The sequence below is a fragment of the Callospermophilus lateralis genome, chromosome 2 (assembly GCF_048772815.1).
Source record: "Callospermophilus lateralis isolate mCalLat2 chromosome 2, mCalLat2.hap1, whole genome shotgun sequence".
In the NCBI taxonomy this organism is placed as follows: Eukaryota; Metazoa; Chordata; class Mammalia; order Rodentia; family Sciuridae; genus Callospermophilus; species Callospermophilus lateralis.
Genome location: NC_135306.1, coordinates 181,229,224 through 181,245,289, shown reverse-complemented (window position 1 = coordinate 181,245,289; position 16,066 = coordinate 181,229,224). Strand labels below are relative to the sequence as shown.

Here is a 16,066-nt window from a genome sequence, read left to right as displayed (position 1 = left end):
GTATCTAATAGGTGCTCAGTAAATATTTGTTTTAATGAGCATCACAAAGGGTTCTTCTGTTCACAGCAAGTTTCCCACTTTTTTGATTTCTATTATTCTATTGCCTCCCCCTACACTGCTTTTTTGCCTGAGTTTTCTTTTAGTTCTTGTTTTCCTGGGATATGAAACAATGGAGTAGAGACTGATTTCGGCTTTTTTTTTTTTAGTTTTCTTCTCTTTTCTCTCCTTATTGCTTTTAGCATGTAAGAATCAGTATCGGATTCAGCTCCTCAGCCCTCACCAATTTTATTATTTTTTTTCTGAAACTTTCTTAGTAGAAACTAAACATTGCTTTCTTTAGGTCTTTTCTTACATTTTCCTATGAGTAAGGCTGTTCTGCTTAATGAAGATGCAGACTAAACCGAATTTCTTTTTCACCTCAGAGAGCAACTGGCTGAGTGCAGGACAAGCAAACGCCAATAAACACCAGGGGGTTTATCATCAACACTTTAAAAAAGTCACTAAGACTCAGGTAGGCTAGGCTGAAGATGTCATAAATTCCAAATAAATGGATTCGGAAATTGTTACAACCCTTCGGCAAACTAAATTGAATTAACCAAATTAACAAATGCTTTTTGTATAGAAATTCTCTGAGAAGTCATCACATAATAATGTGTTCTAAAAAACCCTGCAGAATAATTTCTTCCAGGTGACTGTCTGCTTACATGGAGAGGCTGGGGCCCTTTGCTTGGTGACATATCTCTGCACACATTTCTGCTTCCTATCAATTTCGCAGGATTATCATCATAAAAGAGGAACGAACCTTCATCTTAATGTTAAGCTCCACTCCCCCCCCCCCCCCCCACTGAGAGAAACGCTTTTGATGAAGACCGCAGCCAGAAACACGGTTAAAGACCCTTTCACCTGAACGTCTCATTCTGGAATTTTCTTTTCACTTTGCCATCTTGCTTATCATTCAGAGATATCCAAATATCTAAGAAGTGAGCCCAAAAGATGATTGAAACTTTTGATCTGAGAAATAACTCACACATTTGTTTTGCTTTGCTCTAATCTTCAGAGCTGTGTATCACGCTGACAAGTTCTCGATTTTTAAAAAACAGATTTTTCCTTTGGGCTTTCTCCTCCTTTCATTGTGGTAATATTTTCTCCTATCTTCCATCTTCTAAAAAAAAGTAGGTGTAACAGTCTAATCAGCCTTTACCAACTTTTCTGCAAGAACAAGGCAGAAAATATGAAGATATAAATCAAGAATTGTTATTATTGTTTATGTAGTCGTGATATATGGTTCCACTGAGCTTTGAGTTTTACATGGCCACTTTGAAAACACAGAATGCTGCTCAGGCACAAGCGATTTGTTTCTGAGCCCTGGGCTTGGATACTTCTAATAAATATTATTCTGCCTCTGATTTTATGATATCAACAAGATACCCAAGCAATAAAATATTTTCAGATTCCTGGTATTAAGTCCACATTGTCAAAGAAAGATAATGACTCTAAACTTCAGGTACGGTAGGTAGACAAGACATTAGGCACAAAATAGCTAAATTTTTATAAATCATTACAATGATGATGATCGTTTTATGCATGGGGCAAAGTCTCAAAGGATGTCTATAAACATATTAGGCTATTATTTCTGGATAGAGAAATTATAGATGATTTTAATTTTCTTTTTTTGCTTATTTATATTAATTTTTCTCACTGTGAATATATATTACTTTTGAGATGAATAAGATCCTTTTCAAAGAATATACATAGGAAGAGTTGATAAAACAAGGTATGAAAATAGAATGAGTAACATTAATGGAAAATAGGGGTGGCTTCTGAAGCTGTCATTTCTGAGTTCATACTGTGCACATTCTCTGTTGGCTTTGGTGAAAGTGCTGACTACCTGTTGTCCACCCACATCCCTGTATCTGAGCCAGATCAATATATCTATCCAATTTTCTAGATCCAGGAGAAGCAAGAGCAGATTTACTTTCTGATGAGAAAAAGGCTCCTCATTTCATTCCTGACTGGCTCCCACTCCAATCCCATTTCTACCTGCCTACGGATTCCTGGCTTTTTCTCCTGTCTGAAGCCCTGTGGTTTCCTCAGGGCACTCTTAAGGCTTGGTGTGAACTCAACATTGCAGCTCTGAAGAACTCAGACTTCAAAGACCCATGACATAGCCACCTTACCCTCCCTCTCTACATGCCTCCTTCCCTTACTCCCTGGTCCAAAGACTGTCAAGGAGAACAGACTGAAAGGCCCGTCTTTATTAGGATAACCCACTCTCTTGCCTCTTAATGCCTCATCTTGCTATTCAATTTGGGAACTTATGTCAACTGGCAGAGAAAGTTGGACCCAAAGACACACTATGGCAGCGTTTGGAGGAGTGGTCTCAGGTCTAATATCTGGGAGACGTTCAGGTACATGAACCAGAATGGCCACATCCATGCCTTGTGCGTGGTATTTGTCCTGATTGATTGGTACCCATATCTTATCAGTTGTTAAATATTTTGATGTTCTCAGTGTAAAGTTTTAGTGTTGTAGATTTAGTGTTTACAAAAGACCTGAACTTGTGTGTGATTTAGTGTTAGCCTTTTGCCTCCTGCAAGCCTTGGTTTACACTTTGGGAAAATGGGGATATTAATACTGCCTTTTCCACTTCAAAGAGTTACTGTGATGATCAAATTGTCATTGTGGATGAAGAAGTTCTCTATAAACTGTGAGAGATTGTGCACAGCAAGGTATGATGATAGAAATGATCAATAATGATGATAACCGTGCTCCTGGTGAAGGTCAAGGTGATAAGGATAATAAAGAATAAAAAGAAGACAAACTTGGGAGCATCATGGACTATGCTTTTCTAGTTCAATATGCTCCTGACATTGCTCCCTGGCCCGCAATTCATAGTAACAGTTAGACAGAAGCAATATAAACTGGCAACATCAACCTTCTCTGCTTTATGCCATTGCAGCTCCCAGGTTGTTCACTGGCCAAGTGCTGATAGGTGCTTCCCTTTGTTTGTGGGCATCCATTCTCTGATTTATGTCACATCCTGGCTGGAAACCCTTCTGTCCCATAATTCCCAACACCTGGGACAGCTCTTGATGTTCATTTAATGATCTGCTAGGACCCAGAGCCAGCACAATAGAAATGTGGGATTGTCCTGCTGGGTTCTTGTACCCCCTACGCTGCCTAGTCTGAGCAGGATTCTCACGAGCCTCCTTCTGATATGTGCTCCTGATCTCCCAACCCATTTGGCAAGAAGGAGCTATTAAATGTGGCCAGAGTTAGTAATTGGCTCCCTTTCTCTCTCCCTGCCTTTTTCTCTTTTTTGTCTGGCTTGTTTATCCCCTACCCACCCCGCTTTATGAAGACTCTAGGTCTTCATCAAGTAGGATTCTTCCCGTTGATCTTGACAAGAGTCCTTGCCCACGTGGAAAGGGGAAGAAGAGTACCATTGAGTCTGTTCCAACAGAGGAAGCACACGGTCATAGAGTAATTGGCTCCTAGAATTCATTCAGAGCAATGAGTTTAACTTCAGGGTAGCAGAGAGGTCTAGCTCCTGTGGCCTTGAGGGAGAAATATGCTCTAGAAGGGGTTGCCTTTCCCTTTGTTAATGGTACGAGTAAAGGCACTTCCTGCAGAGGAGGCTCCCTCCTTGTGAGGCTTTTCTGTCCCTTGAGGTGTCATATATGATCTCTGGAATCCTCTCCTCCTCTTTTCCATGTGCTTTGGAATCAAGTCTTTAAAAATTATACAGCAAATATGGTAGTGGGGGCGGGAGGAGATCTGAGGAAACAGGACTTAAGCGTCATAAAGCCCTCTCCTATATAAGGAGAAAAGAGGGCCTTAGGGTGGGAGGAGACTTTTCCAGTGGCCCCAGATTCAACTTTTTTGTTTGTTTTTGGTGGTGCCAGGGGTTGAACCCAGGGCCTTGTGCATGCTAGGCAAGCACTCTACCAACTGAGCTGTATCTCCAGTCCTACACATTATGTCTAAATGAACTTAAGATGCAGACACAAAGACACACTGACAGAATTCAACCATAAAAACATGACGATTTCCCTTTGATCCCATTTTTATGTTTCTTCACTTATAAAGAGCCCCTTGACCTCTGAGAGACCCTGGACATGATCATGGAGTACTTGGGCTGTTAGAAGGTGTCCATTTATGGGAGAACTTATTCTACTTGGTTGTTATATTGGCCATCTCAACAGCTCTATAAAGTTGGGACTATTATCAGCTCCACTGCACTGAGGGAGAAACTGAGGCTCTCCTGAAGGCCATGTGGCTGACAGTAGTGAGGCTAGGGTACAAATCCAGACGGGCTGAATGCCGAAGCGTCTTTCATCCCTCCATTGCTGGCAACGCAGAGCATCGTTTATAGCTAACCCTTTCTAAGGTGCACTAAGCACCGAGATCACCTTCCTGGGGGCCTCACTCCTCTCTTCCCGGGCTCCTCCTTGGGCCCCTCCTGGGCTGGTACTGCAGGAGCTGTCAGGAGCTTAGGTTTCTATCTGAGCTAAAATCCTCCTAAACTCCCTTCTGAGAGAGTCCAGGACATCTCACGCCTTGATTACCCCAGGTGACATCCTGTTTAAGTTGGTCTGACCTCCCTGAGCTCATTTCTTTGTTCTGGTCACCTCTGCTTCCATCAAAAATAACAGGTTGCTGATAAGCTGGCCCTTCGCTCCCCTGCACAGATGGGTGGACCCTGAATCTGCACTCAGAGCAGGCCTCTCAAATTTAAAAAGCCCTTGTGCTCTGTATTTTGACAGGTTGAAAAATCCAATCCATTTATTTTGAAAACCCATTAAGCCCAGCCAATATGGGATATTTAGAAAGGCCAGAACTTTGCTTTTGGTCAGAAGGTCAGTGCTGTCATAAAATAACAGCTAAAGGAAGTGAAACAAAACATATTTTATTGTAGGGCTATAATTCCCAAACATTCTTTAAAAATATACTTTCAGTTAAAATAAGACAAAACAAAAACATAGCACATTGAATGGCCGGAAATTGCCACCGCTCTAAACTCTTTTTGTTCAGGGGACTTATTCAATTTTGCATCTCCATTTCTCAGACCTGCTGCAGTCACGTAGTAAATGCTCAATAAATGTCTGATGAATCAGTCTCAAAATGGTTTATTTTGTTATTTAACATTTGTTCTTGGCCTTAGTTTCTCTTGTTCCCAGTGGCAGTTAAATCATCTCAAGAAAAGAACATATGATTTTAGGGCTCTGGGGTTTTGGAAAGTGAGTTTTAGGAGAAGTGATTTTGACTCTTCTTGGCATCTTGAATTATTTTATTGACGAAACAGATAACAAGGGTTTTATGATCAGATTCTCGAAAGGTAACTCATTTGATCCTTTCGCCTTGTGAAGGCGGCATGGGAGATGTGACTATTTTAATGTTATCTTTAAGAAGGGTGCATAGGTATCGACTATTACTTAAAAGGAAATAACATCATTAGGTCATCCCAAATATGTGAGATGTCCAGGAGATGGTATTAAACATTCTTTTGTCTCTCCAAAAAGTCATTTTTTAATCCATATAATGTCCTCCTCTGATAGCTATTTAGATGTCGATGTTCCTTTTATATTCCCCCCTTCCTCTTTTCCTATCTTCCACAATCTCTTGGATCTTTTCTACCCCATCCCTCCAAGGTCCATCCTGGAGAATCACCAAAAGATTCCCAAAGCTCTAAGCAGGACTTCTGTGTTTGCCATGATTGGATGGATGAGGACAGGTCCTACTTATGATTATGCATCCAAAGGTTCTTTTTGTAGCCATGGGGAACATATTTATGACCTGAGACCAGAGCTAACTCTTAAAAAAAAAAAAATCTTTTTTTTTTTTAAGTTGTGGGTGGACACAATACCTTTATATTATTTATTTATATGTGGTGCTGAGAATCAAACCCAGTGCCTCATGTGCTAGGCGCGTGCTCTACTGCTGAGCCACAACTCCAGCCACATACCCCCTCTCCAGAGCTAACTCTTGGAGTCTTGAGGTAGAGCCAATGATTAGAGCCCCTTTTTTTCTGCCTTAATTATGAAACAACTCAGAAATAAGACTAGCTAGCAATCTGATGGAGGTGATAGTTAACCAGTAAGAAAACGAATATTGGAAAACACAGCTTGCAGCTGTAGGTAAACAGTATTCTGAATGTGGAATCCCAGAATTAAGCAGACTTACCCATGCTGGACTGGGGTAGGCTGCCCTCATCAGAGCTTACCTCATGTCCCCTGGGAGCATGCAGGACCCAGAGGGAAGGGGTGAGGAAGGCACTCTGTGATGGATGCAGTTTCTCCGCCAAACCCACCAATCATAAGATACTATTCCCCATTGGGAGAGGGATGAGTGAAGGGTCAGGAGAGGCCAGGAATGTTGCCTTTATAGAGTCTGTTCTAATGAAGTCATCAAGAAGGGAATAAGTATCTTCCCTTAACACATCATATTTTACTGACCCATATCATGTTTTAAAAGTTGATTTACCAGGTAATGTTAAAAAAAGTATTTTACATACAACCAGAATCTAGGGATTTTCTTGAAAAGCCAGAATGATCTGTCAGCACTGAGCTGGCTTCCTTGTATGGCACTGAATCTTGGAACTGAGCTGCAGGTGTGAATACTGTATCCTACCTAGTCACATCTCCCATGCCGCCTTCACAAGTCCCTATTGTGTGGTCAGTCATGGCTCTTACTCATTTCTCTTACCTGCCTGGTCTTTCCAGATGTTTTAGTTTGTTTCCTCTGATTTGCTCATTTGAGTCTAGGGGTGAATACAAACCTACAGGATCTACAAACCTGCCTCTCGTTAATATTGCCCACTCCTACTTATCTTTGTCTCCTTTTGACTCATTATTAACAAAGCCTCCATCTTTATTTTTTATCTTACAAGAACTCCTCCTTCATATCAGAGGCTTTGTGTTGGAGAAAATAAAGGAGATGAGGGAAAAAGAAAATCCAGACCTAATACTCTATTAAACAAATGAAGAAACTGAAGCTGGGAGGTTAGGAGCTGGTCAAGGTGCGTTGCAGGAGGAGGACACCATGAGGTCCTTGGACACCCTCTGCACTGCACTGCACCTGTGTGCCTTTCTGCCTTCCTGGGCGCCACTGATCCAGATGAGCAACAGATTGCACGTGTGAGTGTGAACTTCTGAGATACACTTGGCCTTCCTGGGATGACAAATTAGGCAGAGGCTCCAGATAGACCCCTCCCACAGATGACAGGAGCAGTAATAATGAGAGGAAGAGGTCAAGAGCCTGTTTATTCAACATGGCTGCCACCCATCTTCTGTTTCTTCATCAGTGCAACGGGCGTAATTTAGGAAGGAGCAAGTGATATGGAAGAACCAGACCTCGTTCATGTTTCCCCTGTGACCCCACCCACCATCTATAGGGTGTACTTATTTTAAAAAAATATATTTTTTTAGTTGTAGGTGGACACAATACCTTGCCTCATGCATGCTAGGCAAGTGCTCTAGCACAGAGCCACAACCCCAGCCCCTATAGGATGTACTTATATTTTCTTCTAAGTGTTGACATAAATTAAAGGGAAAGGTGATTACTGGGATGGATGGATGGACAGACGTGTAGACCGATGATTAATCTCAGAGGGTTTCACAGTACTCCTCCATGTGTTTGCAGCAGAAAACACTTTGTTTGTTTTTGGAGTTCTACTTCTAACACTTAAAGTTCCAAGTATCAAGGCTGAAAAAACAGAGATACCATACCTCGAATAAGAAGGAAGTACAACAGAGATTAACAGCATGGGCTTTGGAGTCATTCGTGCCTTATTAACATCTCGGAGCTTCTGTTTCTTCATGTATAAAATGATAATAATAGTCCCTTTCTCAAAGATGGTTGCTGTTAGAATTAACTGAAACAATTTTGGGATGATACTAATAATCAGTGCCTGGAAGATAGGAAGCACTCGGGAAATGATAATTAATTCATTGGAAAGATTTCTGTTTTATATAAACGCCTATTACATGCTCAGTTATAGCCCAGGAATTAGCTTTGTGATTGTGGGTACTAACAATTTGAGGGGACGGGCATCTGCAGAACATGGTTATGATATAAGGTACAAGGATCTCCCATGGAACCAAGATTAAGCATCCTGATATGCCGCAGTCTCTGGGCACAAATCACGAGCCACTCACAGCTTTGTAGATTCAAACAGCAATTCTTTATTCCTGATCTCACACCGGCCGTCTACAAACACGTACTGGGGAAATCCACGTTCTCTGCCCAAATCCACACACTCACTGGGCTTCTGTCTCCCAAATATATTCTGAATCCCATGAGAACTCAAGGGGAACTCAGGCAGCAGGATACGCCCTATTCTAAATGGGGAACGCCCTAAACTCGGATTATCCTAAACCGGGAACACCCTCAACACGGATCTGCCCCGGTCCTTGAGCAAGGTCACCTTACATGCAATGTCGCTGCAAAATGTCCTATTTCTACGAGTCCTTCCATTAAAGAAACATGGGGGTACGCTGGCAAGGAAATTGTCATACCTACTTGGCTGATGGCTCCCAGCACTGATATACATTCTGGAGGTTGGTTGGAAGAGGAGAGTACTCCTCTGGCTGAAGCCATGCAAAAAGAACAAGGCAGTCATGTTTGTGCTGTTTCTGGCCACAGCAAAAGAGCAGATGGGTGGAACTGTCACTGCTTGTCAAGTTCTTTCCAATCCATATCCATGGAACTTTTCCTAAGAAGCAGACACTGCACTAAGTACTTTTGATTGAGTCCTGCCATTTGCTGGCTCTCTTACGTGGCTTAGTCACATAAAGCTCTCTGGGCCTCAGTTTTCCATTATAAAATAGAAAGAATTCTATTCATCTCATTTGTAATGTGATGCTAATGGCACTGCAAACATGAAAGGTCCCTGTAAACAATAAAGCACTGTAAGAATAAAAGGTTCAATTGTTGGTGGCTTCTTAACCTGCAAGCCATAGTAGACTGTTTAAACCACTAAGCAAGCCAGTCCCTTGCTAAAAGTCCTCAAGGGGTTCTCTTGCCTTATCATGCGAGCTGGGTGAGGTGACCCATGCTGTTAGTCCCAGCAATTTGGGAGGCTGAGGCAGAAGGATGGCTTGAGCCCAAGAGTTTAAGACCAGGCTGGGCAACTTAGCAAAACCCTGTCTTAAAATAAAATCATCCAAGCCTCTTACCATGGCCCACTTGATCTTACACAACCCAGCTCTGGGTGCCCATGCCAGCTTCCTTTCTAACCCTCTCCTCTGTGTTAACTGCCTTCCAATCACACTGGCCCTCTGTTCCCCAAGGGCTAACCCATTCCTGTCTCGGTGCCTTTGTATGTACTTTCTGTCCCTTGAGAGTTGAGTCTTGACCATGGCTGGCTCTCTGTTTTCCTTCAGGTCTTCTCTGGGAGGCCATCCTCTGGAAGAGGCTGTTTGGGGCCACTGGATCTAAGTATTGCCTACACCTCTGGCAGCCCCCACTCTCCAGCCACTATCTCATCTCATTCTGTTTTCCCCACAGGGATTATCACTATTGAAACATGCCTCATCATTTATTATGTACTTGTTCATTGGCTGTTTCTCTCCCCCTCTGTGTGAAAGTTCCTTCCAGAAGGATTTGGTGTGTCATGGTCACTATTCTACCGGTGACTCAAACAGTGCCTGACACCGAGGTGCTCTGTAAATATTATTGGTCAAGTTTAGCTGCAATTCAGCCAACCCCAAACACCTTTCGATAGAAGCCAAATGTGTTCCATCCATGGGAAAAAATATTTACAAGTCCCCACAGAGTTCTAAACTAGGAGAGCGCTGAATTCTATTGCTTTCATTTAACTCCTGCTACATTTTAAGAATCACGAATACTAAGTCAGAATATGACCGTGAAGGAGCCACGTTTGGCCTGTCTGCTGTGATGCCAGTCAAGGCAAAAGACATCTGGCTCCTAGTTGTGAGGACTGACACGATGGGGGCAATTGGCATTTAAGAGGAAACTAGTGGGACTCTTACGGCAACAAAGCCAAGGGGGGGCATGAAAGCCTTCGCTGGAATTGGCAGGTGGTGGCTGTTTAGTGAGGTAATTTGTGCCTGGCTAGCCCAGCCCACAGAGATGCCTGTCGCAGGGAGGTGTTGGCAGATCCATGATGCCCTGTGGCTCTGCAAACTGCTGCTGCTGCTTAATGAACCAGTCAGCCATTAAAGTGCCTCCCACACCATGGCAGCATGCGCGAGTGGAGCAGCTGAAGGAACATACTGGAGAGCAGGGGAGCTGAGGCTTGACCAGAGTCCTCCATATCCTGCCTCCTCCACCCCAGCTCTTTGACCTCAATTCCAAACACTGGCCTCTTGTTCACTCTGGCTGCAGATGCCCTGGCGGCCTGGCTCTTTCTTCCTCAACCTGCCAAACCCATAGCTACCTCGGGGTCTTTGCACTGGCTGTGCCCTCTGTCTGGAACTCTTTCCCCTCAGACCTTTGCCTGGCTAGTTCCTTGATTCAATCCTTGTCTTGGCCTCAGTGTGGTAAGCTTGGAGAGACCTTCTCTAGCCACCCACTGCAAAAAGAGCACCTGCCCTCTAACCATACCTAAGTTCCTTTCCTTTATTTATTTTTCTTTCAAATAAGCTTGATAGTTTTTTTTCTCATTATTTGTTTATGTGTTTATTGGCTGTCTCCAGGTCCTACTCCCCTTCTAGACCCAGTCTAGTGCAAATTTTTGCAGAGTGGGAAATATGTTGGTCTTGCTTTGTGCTGTCTCTCTCTTAGAACCAGGCCCAAGTCAGAAGATCAATGACAACAAGTATCAACTGACTTTGTTGAATGAATGAATGGTACAGGGCAGGAGGGGCTGGACAATGGAGGACCCTGAATACCAGAGGTGAGTGCGGGTGTGCAGGGGCCCAGGGTGTGCAGGAGTGATGGCAGTAGGTACTGAAGCAGGGAAGGCTGCAGATGAAGAGAGCATTTTAAGAGGCCCCAGGAATGTTGCATCTCATGTTAAATGCACGTGTTTTTGTTTCTTGTAGGAAAAGCACACAAGATTTTGGTGAGTGTCACTCTTGGAATTATTTACTTACAAACATTTCTTTTACATATATCTGTAATGACTCAATAATCATTATGCATGCTCAGAAATTCTTTCAAAGTGATAAAAAAAGAACCTATTTTCTATTAAGGTGAAATTTTATAAAGTTTGGCAAATTAGTTTTTTCAGCATTGTCTGAACATTTATTTATTTATCTATTTTTAAATTTAATATTTATTTAGGTGCAGATGAACACACTGTATCTTTATTTATTCTTATGTGGTGCTGAGGATTGAACCCAGTGCCTCACACATGCAAGGCAAGTGCTCTACCACTGAGCTACAGCCCCAGTCCTGTCTGAACATTTATTAATGTCAATTCTTCTTTTCATGTTTGGTGTCAGCTAAAACACACCTTTTGAGACCTAAAACATTACCCTGGGGCCCCCAAAGAACTTGTGGCCCTGGGCCTGGTATTCAAAGCCCCTGATGCTGACAAGACCTGGAGATGGAGGAGCTGGGTCAGGATGATTCTGACTGTGAGTGGTCAGGGGGTTCTGCAGCTATGGAAGTCTTTCAGGTGATGCTGCCTCCACCCAGAGGGAAGAGCTGAGAATCTGGCAGTGGGGATCAGCAGCAGGAGCGAAAAGAGGAAGGGGAACCCCAAAGAGTACAAATAATGTCAAAATCTAAGAGATCAGAGAAATCCAGGGAGGCCAGCAGGATGCTTACCTTCAGTTCCCAGGGGTGTGTGGCCGGGAGGGAAGATGATGGGTTGAGTTTGGGATAGGTTGAAAAGAGCTGGGCATCGTTTTCCTTATCTGTAAGGGAGGGATAAGGACTTACCTAAGAAACAGAACCAGTAGGAGATAGATAGCTATAGACAAGAGAGACATATATAGATATAGAGATTATATATCCATTGTGTGTGTGTGTGTGTGTGTGTGTGTGTGTGTGTACAGACAGAGAGAGAGGGCAAACACACAAGTCAGAGGGAATTATTTTATACAATTATACAAGTTTGGAAATTGACGAGTCCCATGACCTGCAGTCAACAAGGTGGAGACACAGGAGAGCCAATGGTGTGAGTTCCAGTGTGAGTGTCAAGACCCGACACCAGGGTTGCTAATGGTGTGGTTCCAGTCCAAATGCTGGGGAAAAATCCACGACCCATTTTGAAGGCAGTCAGCAGGAAGAGCTCTCTGCCCTTCTCAGGAGGGTCTATATCTTTGGTCTATTGAGGCCTTCAACGGATTGGCTGAGGTCCATTGCTGGGAGAGGGATATCTACTTTACTTAGTCTGCTTTAACCGGTTCATACATCAATCTCATTAAAAAAAACCCCTCAGAGACATATTCAGAAACCAGTTTTATCCACCATACTCCCCCACCCCAGGGGAATTTGTAAGTTCTCTTACTCATCAAACAAGGAGAAAAATACCCATCTTTCCTACTACTCAGGGCATTCTAAGATCAAAAAATTATGCACGTGAAAACGTATAAACTCTTAGAGAGTAACATGGATATAAACTTCATTCAGCCTATTAATCATAGTAACAGGCAACATGGCCAACACATGCATGAACTCCTGCATCATCAAAATTTATCAAATACCCACCATCTTCTGAGTCTATTCCAGACACTCTGGGAAACATGGGAAATGAGTGAATTAGACACACACCATCTCCTTGGGGGCTTTCTCAGCAAAACCCTTGCTGATTCCCACAACCTCATAGGATCCTTTGTGAATAGCTCCTTCAGAACTTTGTCTCTTTTCTTCGTAACGCTTCATTTGGTTTGTTGTTCTGTACACTTTTCAATACTTATTGGATTGATAAGTGTTTCCAACACTTAGAGATCTTAAATTCTGTCAGGGCAGGAATCTGTCTGGTTTTACTCACTGTAATACCCCATGCCTATTACCACAGCATCTGTTACACAGTGGGAACTCAGAAGCGAGTTGTTGAATAAGTAAATGGATGGATGGATGGGTGAAATGGGTGGATGATTGGATAGATGGATGGATAGATTTTTTTCTAAGTGCCCAGGATGTAAAAAGTAACTTAAGGTTAAGTTACCAAAGTAACTTAAGGTTCTAATGTGTGTGATAGTAATGATTGCTTAATATGACCATCAACCAAGGGATTTGAACTGCAATTCTCATTAGGTAGCAACTTAAAGTCAGGCTTTCTCTTTGAACTTGGTGTGATAGAGTCTAAAGATCATTCTCAGAGGCAGCTAACTGTTAGATTCAAAGAAGGCTGTGGGAAGGCTTCTGGGCTCAAATAGAGGGCATCAAAGACCATAGTATTCCTTTCCAGATCCCTTTCCAGTTGCTCACACAACCTGGCCTGAGAGATTAGTGCTCCTCTTCCTGTGGCTCCCTGCAGCCTCTGCCCAGTTGTTATCTGGCCCAACCTCCTGGCCTTGGAGGAGCAGAGTCACGGCCCTACCTCCGAGAGCCCCTGCATCTTTCTATCAAGCTCCGTCCAGTACGTTTGATGAAGGAAATGTTCCACCCATTAAGGGGCACTGGGGTGGGCTTGGTCTCCATAAGTCACCTCCAACTGTTTGATTGTCAGAGGAGTGGAGATTCCTCCATAATAAAACACATGAAACTCTCAAAGCATTTCCTGTCAACTGTTAGTTGGACACAGTACCTTTATTTTATTTATCTATTTTTTTTTTTTTTTTTTTTGTGTGTGTGTGTGTGTGTGTGGTGCTGAGGATTGAATCCAGCGCCTTTCAAGTGCTAGGTGCTGAAAAAGTTGGATGAGTCTTCTGATTTCCTTGATCTTGCTCATCCTTCCATGAAATTGATGGGTGGGGACAGGCTCCAATGAGAATGGCCAACATCAGGAAAGGAAACTCTCAAAAATTCTGAGTGGAGCTGAGCACAGTGGCACACACCTGTAATTCCAGTGACTCAGGAGGTTGAGGCAGGAGAATCTCAAGTTTGAGGCCAGCCTCAGCAATTTAGTGAGGCCCTAAGCACCTTAGTGAGACCCCTATATCAAAATAAAAAATAAATAAATAAATAAATAAAGCACTGGACATCCACAAGACTGGGATCCTAACAGCCAAATGACTTCTCACTATTCAAAATTGATCTCCTTAAGGGCTGGGGTTATGGCTCAGCGGTAGAATGCTCACCTAGCACTTGCAAGGCGCTGGGTTCAATCCTCAGCACCACACACACAAAAATAAATAGATAAATAAAATAAAGGTATTGTGTCCAACTACAACTAAAAATTAAAAAAAAAAAAAAATTGACCTCCTTACTTCTGCCTCCGCTTTCCTTCCCCAATCCCTTCTCCTAGGGCAGAAAAACCAAAGAGTTTAAAAGAGAGATTTCTACCAAGAAAATTCATCAGAATGGGCTCAACATAGAACAGCAACACAAAAGGCCTAAATCAGAGGAAATTACCCTGCTTGGGTACTATTTGCAAATCACTTCAAGAGAGTCTTCCGGCAAAGCCAGGGCCAATTTTAAAACACCCACATCCTCTGGGCCTCGCCCTCCTCCCCAAAGGTTACTGGGGCCTTGCTCAGGCAAAAATCCCTCGGCCCTCATTTGCATTGTTCTCTGGAGGGGAAAGTGAGCAAGCCCCCTGAGAGCTCCCCTGAGAGGACAGGCAGAGTCACCCCTCATTCTGCTTGACCAGGCGTGACTTCGTGGGAATGTGACCTAGGGGTCTGAAGCGAGTCGAATTAATTACTCAGCTTTCGCCCCCAGAGAATGTAGACATTTGACCCTTCACAAGAAAATGAAAATGCCCCACCCAGTGACGAGAAATGAGGGCGCTGGTCACCCAAGGAAAATGGGAAAATGGGAAGAGTAGCAGTAACACACCAGCTTTGACCCTGAACTCCGGGCAGCAGAGTTGCACCCGGCTGCCATCTTTAGTCGACCAATGGAGATTCCGTGAGGCCCTCTAACTGCGGGAAAGTGGCCTCCCCACAGCGTCCAGAGCGCCACAAAGAATTTTTTTAGGGCTAGGTCATTTTCTCCAGTGTCTCTCTAGGCCCTGAAAAGCAGGTTATGATGAGGATCCCGAATGTCCCAGATACAATCCAGAGGCCACACTGTATTCACTTGTTCTAACTCCTTCTTCCCTGGAACCCCCTCATGAAGACTGCTTGTGTGTGGGTCTGTGTTCCAGGCTGCAGGAGTCCTGCTCAATCCCAGTGTTCGTTAAACACCGGGGTCTTGGGGATGGCCCAGATAGTCACGACCTTTCTTTAGCAGGAGGATGAAAATAATTTTTACCTCCATGAAATTTCAGAACCCAACAGAATGTGCATGGCTCTCCTTGGCCTCCCCACCCGCCCAGGCTGCTGAGAAGGACTTTGCAACACGAGGGCGATTCGTCATTAGAACAACAAGGCCGGCCGCAGCACGGCTCTGGTCTTATCAGAGAAGTTGGCCGAGCTGGATTCTATTAATTGCCGAATGCTGTTGGGTTTGGCAGATACAGGAAGCAGTTTACATGGCTACATAGTGCCCCGGCTCGCAGCCTCTCTGAAACGGTATTATTGTAGTGGGATAATTGTGATTAGGGACAGTTCCCCGAGGAAGACCAGGCCTTTGATGATTGAGTCACTTCCTCTCCACTCCACTTCAGTGTGATAGCGTGGCTCAGCCCATAGTCACAGGCACCCTTTGCTGGCCAGGGAGTCCCAAGTCCCACAGCAAGGTTCTCAAATGGGCGATCAGAGCCTCCCCACGGCCAGGATCATGGGAGAAATGGAGGCAGAAATGGAGCACCCTCCTACATCTCTCATATGAGCAATCAAAAGTGTGTCCCCAACTCCAAGACAGCATGTGCTTTGGAATTAAGGAGACCAGGCCCTGCATTCACCGGCTGTGTGATTCTGGGAAGTTCATTCTTTGAGTCTCCCCATTTATCAAGTGGGGAGGATCAGAGACTATGAGGATTGCATGGAATTACTTTAATGTGCATAAACATTTAATAAATAGTGGTTATTCTTATTATTATTGGTGGCATTGCTGCTGTTAACGACTCTCTCCTGTTTTCCCCAAAGCAAGTCTACTGAGGGCT

At 43.7% G+C, this 16,066-nt stretch overlaps 1 long non-coding RNA gene across 2 annotated transcripts in view; it reads left to right on the top strand.

Annotated features, from left to right (window-relative positions):
* LOC143392858 (uncharacterized) overlaps positions 1–11,422 on the top strand; it is a 76,821-nt gene extending 65,399 nt beyond the window's left edge. For both annotated transcript variants that reach the window (XR_013090424.2, XR_013090422.2), the window contains 2 exons: positions 10,747–10,858; positions 11,007–11,422. This is a non-coding gene — a long non-coding RNA (uncharacterized LOC143392858). The remainder of the gene's footprint in view (positions 1–10,746; positions 10,859–11,006) is intronic.
* The last annotated feature ends 4,644 nt before the right edge of the window (positions 11,423–16,066 follow it).